The sequence below is a fragment of the Muntiacus reevesi genome, chromosome 11, assembly GCF_963930625.1.
Source record: "Muntiacus reevesi chromosome 11, mMunRee1.1, whole genome shotgun sequence".
NCBI lineage: Eukaryota > Metazoa > Chordata > Mammalia > Artiodactyla > Cervidae > Muntiacus > Muntiacus reevesi.
In genome coordinates this window covers 18,155,095-18,174,891 of record NC_089259.1, presented here as the reverse complement: position 1 = coordinate 18,174,891, position 19,797 = coordinate 18,155,095, and the positions used below count along the sequence as shown (strand labels likewise).

At 34.0% G+C, this 19,797-nt stretch overlaps 1 protein-coding gene across 8 annotated transcripts in view; it reads left to right on the top strand.

Annotated features, from left to right (window-relative positions):
* The window catches only part of LOC136144367 (collagen alpha-2(I) chain-like), a 125,196-nt gene that overhangs the window by 39,090 nt on the left and 66,309 nt on the right, over positions 1 to 19,797 (top strand). For 3 of the 8 annotated variants that reach the window (XM_065902194.1, XM_065902188.1, XM_065902186.1), the window contains exons 1-3: positions 3,128 to 3,271; positions 9,183 to 9,273; positions 16,405 to 16,471. The gene's annotated coding sequence lies outside the window, so the exon portion shown is untranslated. Of the gene's footprint in view, positions 1 to 2,569; positions 2,864 to 3,127; positions 3,272 to 9,182; positions 9,274 to 16,404; positions 16,472 to 16,887; positions 16,944 to 19,797 lie in introns of those variants that run through there. The other 5 variants (XM_065902189.1, XM_065902191.1, XM_065902190.1 and 2 more) reach the window with 4 other exon arrangements.

Here is a 19,797-nt window from a genome sequence, read left to right as displayed (position 1 = left end):
AAAGGGGTGGGAGTAGGGTGACTAACTCTTCACTGTATTGAAGATGAAAGAAAGCTGAAAACTTCTGCCCCAATTGAGTCCCTAAATAATTGAGTTGTTTCTTCTCATCAAGTGTATCACTCTGTGAAGTATTAAAGTTCAAGGAAGGTGTTCTTACTAGTTTTTTTTTACCTGTGAATCTGAAGATCTGAAGTAAAAGTGCTTTTTCTTTGCTTTCAAGTTCAGTTCAGGAATTTGCACCCCCTTGTGGTCAAATATAAAATTCTTCATTTTCAAAACCATTTTTTTTTCCAGTTGGGTTTTTTTGTTCAGGCATAAGAACCCGGTAACTTGACTTTGTTTTCTCCCATGTTAGTGAATCAAGAAACTTTAATGAAGGATTTTTAAATCCTTTTTTGTTAAATAGAATCTGAAACAAACAAGACTTAATTCTAAAAGTGACCTCTATATAAACTTTAGTCTATGCAAAATGGAGACAGTAATTACACCTACCTCATGAGTTATTATGAAGATTCAAGGAGAAAATGGATATACATGCTTAGCTGACATACAGTACCTAATATGTACTCAATAAATGTTATTATTTATTAATATCAGCACTTTGGAATTCTGACAGAATAAATCTTAAAAGTGGATGGACTGGATAAAAATTTTACTAATTCATGATATTCTAGTACAGTCCTGCAAATAAGTTCCCCCAAATATACCACTTATCCAGACTGATTCTCTCCACAGGTATATTGTTAAATTACAAACAATATGTGTTCATCTCTAGATGATAGAAATTTGGATGGTTTTTATACTTTAGAGTGGCCTGAGTTTTCCCCTTTTCTCCCTTTAATAATTAGAGCAGTAAAACTACCCATTTTCATAGGTTACTCTTATGAAATGGCAAACAAAATTAACATCTTTATTCATCTGACAGAAATTATCACTCCATTTGGCAAAAATAATTTGCCTGTGATTTATCATTTTAAGAGGCTCTTGAACACAAATGCTAATTCTTAATGGCCCTAACTGTAATCTGGTCTTTAAAAAACCTCTAAAGAAACCATCTTCAAAGATTAGTGTTAATGACTGACCCACAACAATAGCTAACATTTACTAATATACCATGCACTGTTCAAATATCTTTATTAGCTCATTCACATCCTTAAAACAACTGGATGAAGTACTAACATTAATCCTGTTACAAAAGATCAAACTGAGAAAAAAGTAACTCTTGTAGGGTCACAAAGCTAGTGAATAACAGATGAGCTCCAACCCAAGCAGTTTGGTTCCAGAGTTCATTCACTTAACCAGTGCACAAAAAGTACCATAGAGATGTAAGTCACATACTTACTTGCTGATACTACTTGATGATATCAAATTATCAAATGATTAAAATCCATTTCTCTTCTAATTGTACCTCAGTAACACAAACCACTGGAGAAGGAAATGGCAACCCACTGCAGTGTTCTTGCCTGGAGAATCCCAGGGACAGGGGACCTGGTGGGCTGCCGTCTATGGGGTCGTACAGAGTCGGACACGACTGAAGCGACTTAGCAGCAGAAGCAACGCAAACCACGCTACCTTCTCCCATTTCCTTCCTTCTTAGGACTTGAGGCATTTTCCACTCGTCTCATTTAACTCTCGCAATGATGTCTGTCTGTATACTCCAACAGTTATGATTCATCACAAGTTGTTTTACAATAAAAACTAGAAAAAAAGTGTAACAATGCCCCCAGATATTTAACTGTTGGATTCTTTAGAGAATTCATAATAACTTGGGATCAGGAAAAAAGCAACCAGTTTTAAAATAATCTTAAAATGTAATCATTTAAGATCAAAGGCAGTCTTTGTTTTTTTTAATCTTAACTAGCCTGGCAACAGGTGAAATAATTCTCTCAAGCAAATGAATAGTTTTAAAAGGTTTTTAAAGAAGGCATTCAATATTGATAGCTTATCATCATTTACCGTCCTATCACAGTGCCCAGGTTTTTTTGACACTGAATAGGTCTGCCTAGGTCTTGTGCTTCTATTTAGTAGTTTTGAGACTTTGGGGCGAGTTTCTTAATCTGAGTCTCAGGTATCCTCTTGTGTAAAATAAAGATAACGCCTACTTCACAGAGCTGTTGTGGGCAATAAACATCATTCCGTAAAGCGTTTAGTTAGCACCATGGCAGCCCAGAGTACAGTCAATACAATGTATCTAGTTGTTATTACTTTACCAATACGTGGCACAATAGAAACCCATCTTTGCTAGATTAAGCTCCCTTACCAATCATTTTTTTTAATCCCCCTAAGTGATCTCCAAAACTGCCCATAACCCATTCACCTCTCCAAACCCCGGCAGAATGTTTAAGAACGAGAAGACAGTGAGAGACTAGATTCAATCAAACGTTGCACAGCAAGGTAGAGAATGACCCGGCCTCCAGAATCTGACAGATGCGGACTCGTTCATGTGCTTGCTACCTGTGCTACCTTAGGGAAATTACTTAAACTCTTTGGGCCTTGGTTTCCTGGTCTGCAAACGGAGAATAATAGCAGTACCTACCTCATAAAGTTGTTTTGAGGCTTAAGTGCGATAGCTCCCGTGAAGCGTTGACTTAAGAGCAAGAGCTCTGCACACAGGCGGGGCTGCTCTGAAGTACACGTGTATTCATACACACGCTCCCAGACACATTCCGTTGTTAGTTTAGACACTGGCAATAACCTGTTTCTCTTTTCACCTAAGCTGCACCCCTGTTTGTTTTCCTCAAACAGTAGAATAAATGCCTATCGACTGATAATGTCACCTATGGACCCTCGGGCCCAGAGTTCCCCACGGCCCCTCTAGCCCCGCGGCTGAGAACGGGAGCTGCACGCACGCGCAGGAAAAGAGGTAGGAGTACCGCGGCTGAGTAAGCGAAGGGAGAGCGGCGACCACGCGAGCATTCTGCGCATGTTCAGGCGAGGGGTTGGAGTAGGAGTTTGCGCATGCGCAGAAGTGTAGGGAAAGCTAGCGTAGTGGGGGTTAGGAGGCGGTATTGACAGCTGTGGAGGCAGCCCGCGTTCCCGGCATGCCCCGGGGCGGCGGGGTTGGCTCTAACGAATTTGAATGAGGAGCCTCAGCGCTTTCGGCGCCATTTTCGAGTGATGCCTGATCTCATCAATCTAGCGGGAGAGACGGGGTAACCTGTCCGAGACTATAGCGCCTCTAGGACTCGGCCGAAAAATCACTAAAAAAATCCCAAAAATTTATTTAGAGCAAAGGGCACTTGGCGGAGCCTCGTCAGGGTTGGCGCAGCGGGTAAGAGCCTGAAGAAGTAGCAGAGCGGGACTCGGGAGGTGGCAGTGGTGGGACCGGCAGGCGGTGGGGGGTGCAGGGAGTGGGGCAGTGGGTCCGCCTTCATTTTAATCGCAAAAAAAAAAAAAGTGCAAGGAGATAGGGTTGGGGGGTAATTGGGTTGTCTGAGTGGGCGGTGGCGGGCGGGATGTGGCGGGAGCGCGGAGAGTCGCGGGCGTGGGGGGAGGGGAGCTGCAGTTTGAGCGGGACGCGGACGCGCTGCGGCTCAGCGGCCGCCGCCCAGCGGATCTGTCAGCGGGACCCCCCGCCCGGGGCCGGGGCCGGGGCGCGCTGGGGCTCGGCCGGCCGCCGCTCCTTGACAGGCGGCGGGGGACGGGCGCCCCCTCCCCCGCCGTGGGCGAACCGAGCCGTGTTTTATCGCAGTTTCCCCGGTCCGCGGCGGCCGTCTTCCCGTGACAAGAAACTTGAGGTCGGCGGAAAATTGAGGACCCGGCGTAGCGGGTGCCTCCGGTCCGACACGCGGACAGTCCTCCCCGCGGGACCCAGCCGTGTGTATTGTCGTCTCTGACGCCAAAGCGGGAGATGCCCTCGCGATGTGAGTCTGTCCACGCCGCCCTCCGGCTCCGCGCCCCTGGGTCCCGGCAGGAGTAGCACTGACCCGCGTCTGGCTTTTCCAATTTGGGCAAGATGGGGCGGGGGCAGCCTTTTGAGGTTTTAGCGGGCTCCTAGGAAAGATAACTTGGACTTTCGCTTTTTGCTCAGGATTTTGGTCGTTTGCTCTCACGGTGTCGTCCTTTCTTGGTGGGGTGGGGGGGCGGGGGGAGTGTTCTTGGGTGAGATGAAAGATGGGGCTTCGACCTTGCGATTTCGTTCTCCGAGTCGCACTTTTCTTAGAAGACTTTTTCCTTCTCCAGCCTTTGAAACATGTCGCAAGGAAAAAAAGGCAATCTTTGAAACTGTGTTGATGTTTTCCTCTCGAAAAGTCTTTCCCCGGAGAACTTAACGGTAATTTTGCAATCTCTACCTTTTCTTGGGAGCGCTCTTGACTTCGAGGCGGAGGGGAAAGGGCTGTTATTTGCCTTTCCCTTTAGTGATTTTTTTTTTCCTCCTCGTAGTTTCTACCAATTTTTGCTCGACTGCACTTGAATGATTTGAGCCAGTGACGGCTTTAACTTTAATACTTTATAGGTAGATAATGGCCTTTGTAAAATTCCTCATTAAAAATGTACTGGATCTTAAATCCTTTTCTGCGCTGAAGGCACCCTAGATTAACCCTTTCCTGGTGTGATGTATTGCGTATGGGGCGCGCGACTCTCGGTTGCGAATATACTGGAGTTGATTTTTGCAGCAGCTATTCAGTTGTTCGAAAAAGAGGAATAACGCTTTCAGTCACACACTTCTTAGGACTGCCTGCCTAAAGTTTACCTACCCCCGCTATCCCGCCCCTGGAATTGATGTAACGATTAATTGAGTTCTTATTTCTGTAAAGATTGGGGGACCCGCCCTCACTTAGAATCTTTCCCCGAAGAGAATAAGAGAGCGCAATGTGATGTTTTTCAAATGGTGTCTAACGGAGCTCCCAAAATACCGAACTTGTTACCCCCTGATTGGCTGGAAGGAAGCGGGACTGGGGGGTTTGAATGTTGAACACTAGATTATAATTCTTGACTTTCCCAAAAATTACACTTTTAGAAAACCACGTAATGAAACGTTAAGACGAGGAGTTTAAAAGCTGATGTGTAGTATTTTTTTCGTCCATAAAGGATTTTCGAGTGATTTTGAAATGTATTTTAAAAGTAAAACCTAGAGAAGACAATTTTCGCAAAATTGTAATTCTGCTGGCTGAGATTACAAGACTTTTATATATTTGCCCCTGTTCTCTATTGGTTAAAAACTGAATTTGGGTGGGTTTTTTTTTTTTTTTTTTGTTCCTCTGACAGAAAATTTTCATCTTAAGCCACATGTATTTGTCAGATGCAGATTACGGAAGAATTGTTTCTTTTATTTCCATGAAAAGAAACTTCAATTTTCTTAATGTTAAGAATGAGCTTTTCCACATTTCCCACAGAAATTGAAATATATTTTTTAAACGTTTCACAGATAATTTAAAATATATAGGTTTTTCTAATTTAGCCATTGCAATGGACCTGAAACCTTATTTACAAGAAATATATGTTGCTTAATTTAGACAACACAACAGGTAAGTAGCACAGGTGCAGTGTGTATGATTTCATTCATAAATTCATTATGAAGAAATGTATAGCATACAACACTGGATGTGTTGTGTTTTATTTGGTTGATTTTCAGTTGGCTTTTGTTTGATGTTGCTTGAGACAACCGTCTATGTATTTCTGTTTATTACAAAGCTTGTCATTCCGTTTTATTGTATCTTGATAAAAGGCGGGTGTGGTTTACAAAGAAAATCGGTAAACTCACTGATAAACAAGATAGCCATAGATGGGTTTTGAAAGATTTTTTAATAGAAATTTATACTTTTTATGAACAGTAATTGAAATTTTGAAACTTAAGAGTTTGTATTCTCACATTAGGTCAAATATACATTGTTAGAAAATATTCAGATGAAAAGATCCTAGGAATTTTTTGTAAATCTTTGTAAATCTATAAATATAATTTATGTTAATAAGTGGAATAGCTGAGTTTATAAATCATACTATTTTATATTACCTTCAAAACAGGAATTAGAACGACACAACCTGTGTTCATTACTTTTTTTCAGAGCTGTTTATTTTGAATCATCTGTTGAAAATTTCATGAGATGCTAATTATCCTCTCTAAAATTTGCTTTAATGAAATTGTATGAAACTATTTCTATTTTTAATGTAATTTTACCTAAAATACCAGAGTCAGTAGGTTTTGCTGTTTTAGGTTTTGAGCTTTAATTTTCATTCAAATTATTATGTGACTTGTAGAATTTTGAGGGTGGGGTGGGGAGAGACTTTATAAATTCCACCAGGCTGGTTAAATTTAACCATACTCTTTTAATGTTCTGGTTTATGGGGTTTTTGTTTGTTTTAGGAGGTGATAGGTGTGGGATTGTTAGGTTTAATAAGCCATCTTGAAGTGAAGAGATTCCTTTATTGTAAATAATGCACTGAAGCTTGAGAACACACTAGCACCTAAATAAAATCCACAGCATTCACAATATTTTCCCATTTACGTGGTGCTAGCAAGAGGAAGATTTTGGTTTTAGGCTTGTGGGCATGTAGATATGAATTCCAACAGATATATATTAAGTATATTAACTATATTTCTCTGCAAAAATGGACAGTTCTAATTTATTATTTATTGTAACAACTAGAAAAGTCTTATATTACCACAGGGAAACAATGGTGGGGAAAGGTGTTGTAACTCAGCTCTTTTTAAAGCTATGTTTGCATGTTGTGGGGCAGAGGGAACTAGAGAAGGCAAGGTATCAGTCTTCCTGGTAGCATTGATCTTCATTTGTTTGCCCTTCATTCTGTTTTATAAAAGTCCAGTTTTACACTTTGTGTTAATGCTGATAAGTTGTCTTAGTTGTACATTTACAAAATGTAGCCTCAGGTGTTTGTGTGTAGCACAGCTTTTTTCCAAATCAAATTAATAATTTTTAATGTTCATCTAGAGCTAAGGATGAAAATTTCGAAATAGCTTTCATATTCTGGAGCCCTTCTTTCATCATGCTTTGTGTACTGCATTTTTGTTTGTTTTTAGTTTTGTGGAGACATACATATTTTTATCTCTTTAAAGAAATATGTAGTAACTGTTCAGAATGTCACAAAATAAGTTCAATCAGAAATATTAGTCAGTTGATTTGGTTTACAAAAAGAATGCCCAGTGACTATATTAGATATTTCTTCTACATAATACATAAGCTTTCTCCAGTTAAAAACAGTATAAACTTAACACATGATTTTGAATTTTTATTCTATGAAAAATTTGCCTTATTTTAAAGTACTGGCCTAAAATTGACTGTCCTTTTTTTTTCCTTTTGTTAAATGAAGCTTGAGTAATCCTCACTGATTTCTCTTTAACCCTTTTTTAGAAGAAACAGATTATTGGTCTGATTATAACTAGAAAACACCATCTTAGAATTGTCAGAGTATTACTTACATGTAGTTTTACCTTGTTTTAATTCAGCAAACTTAGAAACACTATGTGCCAGGCAACAATTTTGGCATGTAATTAGAATTCAGACTATGACTTTCTGAGATTTGGTAGCCCCAAATCCCTTCAGACCAAAGGAAATCAGTAATAAACTACCACTTTTCTTACAAATAAGTGTCAAAAATGAGATTAAGCTACTTTTGCATTTTTTACAAGTGACAGTACTAGAACTTTAAAATCATTATTAATATTAACAGAAGTAAATCAGTTGTAGAGTATCACATTACTAATATGTGTTTATGGATTTTTCTTATTATTTGCATGAACAAATGACTAGAACCTAAGAATACTGCATTCTGGTAGGGAAATGATTTTCTCTTGCCTTTTTTTTTTTCTTTGCCTGTATTAAAGATACTTCAAAGCATCTTTTAGAAGGACAAGTTTAAAGTATTAGAATTGGTATTAAATAGATATATGAATTTTAGTCTTAATATTTTTTATCAAATTCTGAGACATTAAATACACTTTTGTTTAATTCTGTTTCATTTCACTAAAGATTCTTTGTACTGGAAAGACTTGTTGTAGGTTCAAAGTGTAAAAAGCTATGTTTTGTAATAGACTTGAATTTTAGTATTTCAAGATTTTTTAACATTTTTTATCAATAAACATTTGGTTTAATATTTGTCTTCTGTCTGAACCTCTTTGTACTTTATTATTTAGTATTTTTTTCTTTCCCTACTATTTAAGATCTTAACATTTGGCATGTAATACATATTGGTTTCTTCTATTCTGTGATTTTTTAAAATTAAGATCGCTTCATTTTCTATATACTGACATATAGAAAACTATCTTTTGAGGAAGACTATGTAGAAATCATTCTAATATTTTTAAATGTCATGGTTTCAGGATTAGTGTTTTTGAGTTATATATGTGTGTTTTTTGTCGTTAAACAATCATATTTGCAGAGGAATAAAGGATTGTTTTATTTTAAATAAAAATGGAAAGCTCAGGGCATTGTGGTTCACATATATGTATTATAAGCCTTTGGTAATTAACTATTTAATATTTTTATACAGTTGATCATCACTAAGTTATTAAGATTCAGGTAAAACAAATGAAAACACCCTTACATACATTTAGTTACACCACCTCTACTTGGACACATTAAATAAAACAGTAGCTCAGCATTCATCCATTTATTACTTAGAAATATTTTAATTTGTTTTAAAAGTAAATTCTAAATTTTCTTCTGTTAGATTGTAACATCTTAAAACATTTGGAAATAGCAGTGTTATTATTCACTCAGGCTTGACAAAAGACCAAAGTTAAAAATAGTGGTAATTTCTGTCATTAAAACATAATTTGGAAGAAAAGTAGTTAAAAATTTGTCTCTATCCCTTGAAAACTTCTTAAACTGTGTAGATTTTATGAGTTTAAGAATCATAGACAAACTGTATTTCTATTTTCCTTATGGAGTCCTCTTGACCAGTCTTCTAACAACTACCTACATAAACACACATTCATCTACACTGCTTTCAAAATGAATGCCCTAAAGAGAAATGAAAGCAGAAACATATTAATCTGATTTGTTTGAAGAGGCTTCGGATGATAAAGCATATCACAGGTGTTTCTAATCAAGATATTTCTATTTTTAAAACATTATTTTCAAGTTAGGGTTTCTTTGAACATAGGCAAGATTGGGGTTGTTTTGAAGATCTTACCTCTGTGTTCAGGGATCAACTGTGAAACTGCAGGAGGCGGAAATCTGTTGAGTGTCTTCATGCTATAATACATGACATTTTTATTGCAGGTTTTGACCTTTAGGAGAGAGCCAGTTCTGGAGAACAAGCTAACTTCTTTGATTGAACATGTAATGCATTGGAACATGATAGGAGATTAAGGTATACTAATGAATTTTAAAAGCATACAATTTTATATCCTTGCAATATAATTGAGCTAGACAGTTTGTAAAGCTAGAACTTTTTGGTAAGCTAAAATCAATAAAGATTTATTAATAGAAATCATCCAGTGAAGTGGCCACAGTTGAGTTCTCTTGATTTATTAAAACTTCATTTTTTTTTAATATATATAATTAATGTTCTTACCATTTGGTCTTTGGTCCAACTCCAAGTGAATTTACTTACTCTGAAAATGAATGTATATATAATCTTTCTTCTTAAGGTTATTATTACATTGTTATATGTAAAAGACTTAAATAGTGGATTTTTCATATTATAAAATAGTAGATTTAAATCAAATGGAATTTGGTGCTTTGCTTTGCTCTTTGACAGGTATAGTAGTAGATGGAGCCTGCAAAATCAGATAAAATTAATGAGAATATTTTAAGAGATTTGAAATATTCCAAGTACTGTCCTAACCAAAAGTGGCAATTTGGTTGAAACTGAAAAACCCACTTTCCTAAGCAGAAACTAGCCTCTTACTCATAGGACTCTGAGTAAAATACTTAAATTGTTCATATCAAAAGTTGCAAACTGTTTAAAAATACACTGTAGGATTCCAAAATTTACACTGGCTTGTTGTCTTTACCTCCAAAATACTTTATCACAGATAAAATGATTTATACTTTACTACCATGTTTATTTGCTTTGAAAGAAGATTTATTTTATAGTTTTATTTTGAAATTTTCAGATACTTAGCTAATAAAATTTTGGCTGTCTTCTGAATTGTAATCTGGTGTAATGAGAACTCATTGAACAGTATTACAGTGTATTCTTTGGTTAATTTTTGAGTAGTATTACATGAAAAATCATTAACCATAGTGTTTTTTAAAATTCTATTTGCTAAATAAAGTGAGGTTTACTAAAAAAAAAATAACACTAATTTTTTCTTTAAATTTTTTCACCTAAAAAAATGCTTACTTTATGTGTTTAAGATACAGGAAATTACAAAGGTTTGTTTTCATAAGAAAAGTGTAATTTAGTCTTAAGAGTGAAGTGTGTTTATCATGTGGTCCTAGAACTGTTTTTATCTTTAAGAAGTGTTTTTTTTAAAAAGTTTTAAGTATATTATCAGATGTGTGTTTTAAAATGTTTGAACATTGAGATACATATCAAAATAAAAAATCAGATATTTCTGTTTCATTTGATAATCCAGGAATGTGAATCTGTTAACAGTTATCGTTAAGTAAAATGTTAAAATTTGATAGAAATCAGTTTGATATAAAAGTGAAATTCAGATATTACCGTCATTGTATTGTAAAGTGGTTGTTTGAGATAAATACAAGATGCAGAAAGTCTTTGTAACTTTAATTTGAGAATGTTGTTTTTAAAAAAGCAGCTTATTTTGGATAGAATGAAAATGGCTATAATTTTTTCCCCTTTAACTTAACCAGTGTATTCTAGGTGAGAGAATATTAAAATGAAAAGTAAACAATATAATTTCTGGGGAAGAGTGAAAAATATAATTATCTAAGGGGAAAAAAAAATCCAAGTTCAGCTTATCACTTTCAATCCAGATATCTTTATATACAGCCTTAAATGGGGGAAGAGAGACAGCTTTTGAGTTTATATTGTGAAAAAGATGTAAATCCACACAGTTATTCCTAATTTAGAGAGTTTATGTTTTGTGATCTCTGAAATTGTCAAAGCTTACTGTTTGGATACAAGTATTTAGAATTAGAAAACTGTCCCATCTATGTAGCTTATAAACTTCCAAATTTTTGCTTAATTAAGAATATCTAAAAGAATTGTGCAGATATTAACCGTTTTATTTGGTCAGTTCTTTAGAGTTAGAAACTTTAACATAATTAGTAGTGTGTGTTATTTTAGGAGACAGGTTAATAAGGGCTTTTACTGCTGTATGTGGTTGACTATCCTTTACCCCTAAAAGGACATTTTGCAAGAATTTTGGCTGTTTTAAATTTACAAACCTGGTTATCTAACTAAGCCTTAACATGTAGTTCTTTATAACAAGATATGATGAAAAGGATTTATCATGTTATATTTTTTCAGTGATAGATTTGTCTTATTTGTGAAATATTTATATTTTTGGTTAAATGCATTTTCAGAATTAAATAACGTTTATTTTCAGGAAAATTCTTAGCTTTTCATAAAATACAGTTACACTGTCAGTATTCTAGTTTTATTGAAAGAGTTATCCTTGGGGGAATAGAATATTTGGATAAACTAGAAGCAATTTAATGTATCTATATATGAAGGGACTTGAAATTATTCATTATTTGTTACTGATATATAATGTTGGTATATAAGGACAACTTATATTTTAAGCAGTTTGTCAGCTGTAACCATTTTCTTTGAGGTCTACCACGTTGCCAAGGATTCTTAAAGAGTAGATAAAATTGCTTAATGAAAAAATTTGTAATGTTTATTTGAAGTAGCTTTGTATGTGTGTGTATCTTTATGTTTTCTTTTTTGACTAGCAAATAGATACTTAATCTGTTTTCTTCATATAGACCTAATGCATCAGAATTGTATTTTCTGATGAGTATTTTCAAAAAGCAGTATTAATGTCTGGACTTAATTTTTTTTTTTAATAGCATTTTGAAGTAAAATTTCAGTTCTCAGCACCACAAACCACTTTTTATATTTCATTAACATATGTGATTTGGCTTAGTTTTACTTTCCTACTTTCATGGTTAAAGTCACTTGGAAGAGAAAAATGCCACCTGATTCAAATGTAGTTACTAAGACTGATTGGGTAATAGTTTTTTTATTACTGTTTCTAAATGTCTTAATTTTTAAAAATCATTAATATTTGCTGTTACTCTTTTTTATTGAAAACTTTCATACTAAACAAATACATTTAATAATTTTATCTGTGATCCTCAGCATTTTAAAAAAAATTTTATTAATGTTGTTATTGAGCTGCTGCTAAGCAGAAAAATTACTTTTTCAACTTTGATAAAAATTAAGATTGAGGTTTTTAACAAAATATCCAAATTGTAACTATCACTGTTTCTTATGCTTTTATTTTAATCTCATACCTAACCTTCTTGACTAGCTATTTAAACTTACCAGCCAATTCTTGCATTTAAAAAATAATTTACAGATGTCTTAATTTTTCTGACTTATTTTTCAGAATCAAGAATACTTAAGATGTTAAAGAATAAAAATTTCTTTTAAATTTAAAATTAAGAGTCCATAAATTAGAATCACTTTTAAGTTTAAAGATAATTTGACAGAACAAATATTTCTGTCATCAATTGATATTATGTACTTACTAAGTTTTAGGCTTGGTATTACACATTCAAAGGAGGTTAATTACATGTGGAAAGTTTTTATAATAATTGGAGTTTTTGTAAAAACTTTTGGGGTAAAAATCTTACTTGCTAATAGTATATGATGTCAAACATATGCTGTTGATTAGATATGTGGAACCTGGGAGACTGGAGCTTTTTATAAACATAATGTAATTTCATCTCCTGATTAAAGTTTAGATACTTTCTTATATTCTAGAAAAATGACTAGGGAAGATATTCTTTATGAATTCACCCTGAACCTTGTTCAAACTCTTCTGAGAATTTTAATTGAGCAGTTAAATATAAACTAGGAACTGAAGTGTCATTAAGGAAAAAAGTTAATGATATATGTAGATACCTTACAGGTTTCCTTTCTAATCAAAGCACCAATTTTGTCTTTAATTCTCTCTCCATCCCACTTTTTGAAGAAAAATTTCCTTCTTAGCTGATATTATCATGTAGTGATATAAGCAGACCTGCTAGATAGGTTGAGCTGAACCAGTTTTTCCCTCTGTGTGCTAAGTTGCATGTGCTTTTCTCAGCTTGCTGCTTCAGTAGCAGCAACAGTGAATCAGCAAGTATTACCAAGAGCCCTTGTTCTTGCTCTTTACAGTTTGGAGCAGTGACTGGGAGATTGCTGCTGCTTGTCAGCTGTTGTACAGAGTAACATCAATATGTAATAATGGTGACCAACGGAGCCTGCACCCACCAGCTTTTACAGACCAAGTGGGAAGGGCCCAGCTATCAGTGTAACCCATATATAGTATAATGAGTACGTTTTTGGACAAAAAGGTATTTTCTTCCCAAAACAGCTAAAAAAAGAACAATTAGAGGCTTATAGTTCTTAAGACATTGTATTTTACTATTTACTCTGGTTTTATTTTATTTTTATTCAGTTAATTACATCTGTTTGAATGGAAAACTGTCTTGATTCTGAAGTATTTATGGTGTGTTTCATGCTTTTCACTTTTAAGCTGGTAGGCTAGAATAAATTATTAATGGTTGTTGATAACCCAAGTTAGGTAATACACTGAGGAAAGAAAAGTTGACTGTAGTGGCATAGGAGTGTTTATTTCACTTTGGGACCATATTCTAAGCCCATCATGCCTATATTTTATAGCCCAGTCTAAACCAGGCCAAATTTTTTTTATTTCACTGTAACTAAAAAGAACAACACCCTGTACTGCTTGGGCTTTGTGTATAAAGACAAAGTGGGCTACAGGTGGAAGCCCATAAATCTTTACTTTTTTGTATTAGTAAAATAATGTCTTATATCTGAAATTAATATTTGGAAAGTTCAGATTATTCTCAATCTTTTGGAAATAAGACTGTAATTTCAAGTAGTATAGAAGAGTGGTTTTTACTTTTAATTATTTGAATTTACAATGTGCATAATCTAAATACTGTCTATATATTTTTCTCTTCTTGTTTCCAAATTCCAGTAGGTTGTAGCTAAAGGGAAGTGAATATTGGATTTCTATTATAAAGTTACAAGATTTCACTTGTAACATTCTTGGAAAACTTATAAATGAAGTTTTTAGCATTTAAGCCTAGTGCCCCAGTTCTTACAAAGTCCAACATTGATATAGCATTCTTTCTTTTGGAAAGATAATCATGGAGTATCTTTTTGTTTGGTTGGTTGATTTTTGGTTTTTTCTCCCCCTAACACTACAGTGTTTTCATTAATATGCTGATGTAATTTAACAGACAACATATTAATTACTGTTACCTACCCTTAACCAAAACAGTGAGTTACATAATGCTTTATATTGGAAACATCTTGTTAGTACTACTAATTACTGTGTAAAGTGTCTGTGGACCACCTATACCAGAATAACCTAGAATATAGCATTTTTCCAGATATGTTGAACCAGAATCTGTGGAACTGGACTTAGGAATCTGTGTTTTTTACAAGTGCTAAGTGAGATGTTTTGTTGGGGTTTTTTGTTTTGTTTTGTTTTCCAGAAGTATCACATGTGAGAACACTGCCCAAAATTATTTAGGGGAGGATTCTTCACACCAATAAGCCATTTACATTATCTGCTTTTTATTTTTCCCTATGAGCTCAAAAACTAATTATGAATGTTATCATTTCTTACACGGTGGCTCTAAATTAAGTCTTGGTATTTTCTTCCATTGTTAGATTTTTTCTTTTATATCATGAAAACTATGTTTTTGTTCAAGTTCCTTGGGCCAAATTTTAAGTTTGTTGGCATATTTAGTATACTTCTTCTGTTTAACCTGTACTTGATGAAAACAGAAGGAATTGATCACTTGAATTTTTTAAATTTCCATTTAGGTAGTAGCTATTTATCTTAAATGTACTTCTAAATATGTTTTGGAGAAAATTCAGAAAGGGAACCTTTCATATGCTGCTTGTAGGAGCATTTGGCAACACCCTGCTAAAGGATGAAAATATACATAGGCTTTAGCTCAACACTTCCATTCCTAGATGTTTTATATAAACTCAGACATTTGTAGTAAAGGCTTATTTATTTTTACTTTTAATAGAAAAAAATTGAAAGCAATATAAATGTTAAGCAACAGAGAGTGGCAAATTGTGACATAGTCATGTGATGAAAAATGTTTGTTATCCAGCTATTAAAATGAGAGCCATGTGGATCATCACAGATGAATGTCTTCTAATACTTGAATTGGTAATAATAGTGTAAAAAGGATGCATAGGAATTAAATACCAAACTCAGGATTATGATTATGTCTTTGAGAGGGAATGGGATCCAAGGTATGGTACAGAAGGGACTCAGCTATATATATAGTCTTTTATTAAAGAAAATAAAGTAAGTGTGACCAAATATTAGAATTCAATACAGCTTCATTGGAAGGCCAACGGTGGGATATGGGGATTCATTTTACTATTCTGCTGACTTTTCTGTGGATTTGAAGTATTTATTTTTCAAATAAGTTTTAAAAATGTACTGTCATTTTAGATGAAGATACTCTATAGTAAGATGTACAGTTGGAATACTCCATTAAGAACATGGATTTGGGTTTATTGTATTCTGTGTCTTGTAAGTGTTTAACAGTTAGTTGGTGTATAAACTACAACTTACAACCATGGCCCACAGAAATCAAACATTCTAACCAACTTAAGCTGCTGGGATATTTTAAAATTCTTTTATTTTTAAAGATGAGCTCTACTGTTTCCTTTCTTTGCCTGCTGGCATTTAATCTTCCTACTCTTATAAGTAAAGGACAACCATGGAAACAGTTTCTCTTTTTTTATCACTACTCTTTCATTTACTGTTTAATTCAAGCAGTTTCATGACTGTGTTTTCTTTGGTTTTGACCATAGATCATAGCATACTGTTTTCAGAAATTTCTTCATGCATCTTGAGCTCCAACTTAAGCTTAGTATTTATAGTGTATTACAGTAGAATTCTTAGAATTGGGTAATATGTGGATTTGTATTTTTCATGTGTATGTGTGTGAGAAAAAGAGATTGTTAAGTGTGGAAGTATGGTACTGAATTTATCTTAAAATATCTGCAATTATATGATGTCCTCCAGAAGCCTCAGTGTCTTCCAAGCTAGACATTGAAGTACAAGTTTTAGTTACACTTACAGATTCAACTTCTAAACTTCAAGAGGGTAGTAGTAATAGATAAATGGATTTTAAAAATTAGTGATAGTACTCTGAAATGAAATATTAATATATAAATGCTGTTAGGTGTTTCTGATCTGTGTTTGTCCTGTGCTGCATAAGGACTGAAAAACGATTTTCAACTTGTTGAAAATTTTCTAACTTATATAATGTGATCAAAATTTTTTGAGGCTTTCTTGTTTTTTTTCCCTAGGTTATTAACAATAGAATGAAGACCATAGTATAACAAGCCCCCTGCTTAGCCCTGCAGTTCTTACCTTGTAAGTATTAACTGACAGTCCCCTTACCTTTGCTTTAAAAAAGTTACTCTTTGGCATTATGCTTTGGTTTATTTCTGAATTTTTTCCTACTATCCTAGAATGACAACTTTCTAACTTTTTCTGGCCCCCAGCATGTTGAAGTTTGATATTAACTTACTCCATTTTAGAGCACAAATAATGCCATTGCCTTGGGTAAGTTTTCGGTCTTGGAAAGGATTTTACAACTCGGCCCTCTCATCTCTATATCTGAGAATCATAATTTTAAACCCTTTTCCTTCAAAGGAACTTACAAATAAGTAGTAGTCTCTTTTATTATCATCAGTCAGGTTTGCTAACAGTTATTTTATGGTTTTAGAAATTGGAATGTCCTCTCCACCTGATAGTTTTTTCATTTATCTGTTTTTACATTTCACTAGATTATACTTCTGACTTCTTGTGACGTGCTTAAAATTTAGCTGTTAAACTTCAAGAGGTGAGAAAAACAGGAAGGCAATCCCTTTTCCTTCCTTTTATATATACACATGCGTACCTCCTTCTTAGAATAAGAAACATTTTTACCTTGATTCATTTTACTTTTGAGAAATTTATAAATGCTAAGGGAATAATTCTAATAGATTAGCTAAAATTAATATCATATCCCTAGAAAAACTGTCGAAAACAAGGTTATGATAAATGCCCAATGTACTTATTTCCTTAAATTTGAAACACTGAAATCAGTTACCAGAAAGGTTAGTTATCATGTATTCCTTCAGTTAATTTTACATTTGTAAACAAAAAACTCAAGTGCTCCTGTTTTTGTTCTTGATATTGAGGGATGGCCCTATTTAAATGAAAAGTAGTGCTTCAGATGCTTCTCTTACATTACCTCATACCATTGCATTAGTGACCCAATAAATAATGTGTATGTGTCAAGGAGTGACTTTATTATCATAGATCAGCCATTGAACTCAGTAAGTAGTTTTTAGGGTGGGAATCAATTAAATATTGAAAATATAATAATAAACCAGGTTGAAGAGGAGTAGCCAAATACCATAGATCACTTATTTTTCACATTTTTTTCTTTTATATTTTTGTCTCTGGAAAACTAGAATGGAAACCTTTGCAAATCCCCAAAGAATCCTATATAATCCAGGCTTGGGTTTCATAATTGGTCCCTTGGAAGCCAGCTCAGCTTTTTCTTCAACTTAACTCTTAGAAAAAGAAATCTTTTCAATTGGTTTTGCACTCTTACTGTAGACTGGAGGGCAGTACACTTTTCAAAACAAAATAGATAGCATTTAATTTCCAGTAGATTTGTAAGTACTGATGATGTCACATTCTTAGGCTCATTTCATCTGTTTTATAAATGTCTAAGCAAGCAGCCTTTCTTGGATACTCTCCATTCTCTTTTAAAACATAGGTCATTTGCTGTATTTCATAGTTGGAATGCTTTCTCTTGTCTCTTTTAGGTAATATGCCTGGAGTTCCTTTTAGTCTTAGATACTAAAATAGTGATGTTTCCAATTAAACTATACCCAGAAAAATAGGCCTGTAGTGACAGCGGTCATTGATTCTTCATGGTTGTGTGTGTATTCATTCTCGCTCATGTTTATTTTAATGCCATTGTTTCTTTAAGATATTTTTTTAACTATTTACTTGTGGAACATAGATGTTCCAGAAGTTATGGAATATTATTGTTTCATATGTTTGATACTGTAAAAAATGATAGTGTTTTGGATTCATTTCTACAAGTTAAGTAGAGATGAAATATTCAAGTTTGGTTTTCAATTTTAAACTCTTAAACTTTTGTTGTTTAACAAAATTTTCAGAAATAGTCACACTTCTTCCTACTTTTTTCCTTTCTTGAGCTATGTTTTTTATTTTTAGATATTTCTGTTTTGTGAATTTAAAATAACTTAGTATATCATTTGGTGCAAAATAAAATAGCATCTTTAGGTTCATTGTCAGCAGTTAATATTATTGCTTCTGTCTCTCAAATCTGCCACAAAAAATTTTGACCTTGACTTCGTAAATTAGGAAGATATCCTGGAGTAGGAAATGGCAACCCACTTCAGTAATCTTGCCTGAAGAAATCCCATGGACAGAGTAGCCTGGCAGACTACAGTCCATGGGGTCACAGAAGAGTCGAACACAACTTAGCAACTAAACAACAACAACAAATAGCACTCATGAGGAAATTTTAATTATCTTGAATACTTTTGCAATGTGACTATTTCTGAGAGATGTGTGCCAAAAGAGGAAAAAAACAAATTGCTCTTTTGGCACTTAGATTAGTAAAGGATATTATAATCTGAAGCAGAAAATGTTATAAGGGTGCTAGGTACTGTCAGCATTTGGTGGTGAACAAAGATGTGCAAACTTAATATCATCAACTGATATTCAGTAAACTTCAAATCTAAGCTTTTAAAGCTATATATATTGTTTTATAATTTGTGAACAGAGATAGTTCACAATATGTTAACAGCCATTTTCCAGTCATTGTTCAGATAACTTTTTGAGAAGCAGACGGTGCTTAACCAAACACCAGGTGTTCCTGTCCTCAAATTTTGTTTATTTGACATATATATGTTTAAGAGAATGGATTAAATTTGAGCTTTAATGATTAAGGCAATGCTGTGTTTTTTATCTCACTAAAATTATAGCTAAAATTTGAATTTTAACACCAAAACTATAGAAAGGGAGTAAATTCATTGTTCTCTCACCCTGGACAACTTCTCAGCTCAAGATGGATGACTCAAAGAATAATAGAAAACTTACTATTTATGAACTTACTTTGGATATTTTCTTAGGAAATGAAGGCAAGGCAGAATTGAATAGCACAAGCCTTGATTTAAGTAGGAAATAAGTATACAAATCTAATGAACTCTATTAGTATACTAGCTAAAATATTAGTATAATAGGGATTTTAAGTTCTAAGCAATAAATATAGTAGGTAGTATCCCAAACTGTTCTCTGCAGTTTTGCCATTTGCCTGTTTGTCTGAAATTTGAGTCTACAAAATTACCCCTCTGTAAAAATAGGAATAAATTGAATACAGATTGACATAATCATATATCCAGTTGTCTGCAATCACACCTGACTTTTTGCCTAGGCTGTCAGTTGTACTCTTCCTGTTATTTCTGATAAGTTTATTAAAATTGCTTTCAGTTTTATTTTCCTTAATTTGGTTCTGCAAGCTGTTTCTTATGCCTCTGGAATTTGGTGCCCTATAGTCAGAACTTAAAATTGACAGTTTGTCTTCCAAATCCTTAATAAAACAGGTTAGTAAAATGCAGTGAATTTTTTTAATAAGTCAGTTTTTAAATTGATCTGTATTCATCTTATTT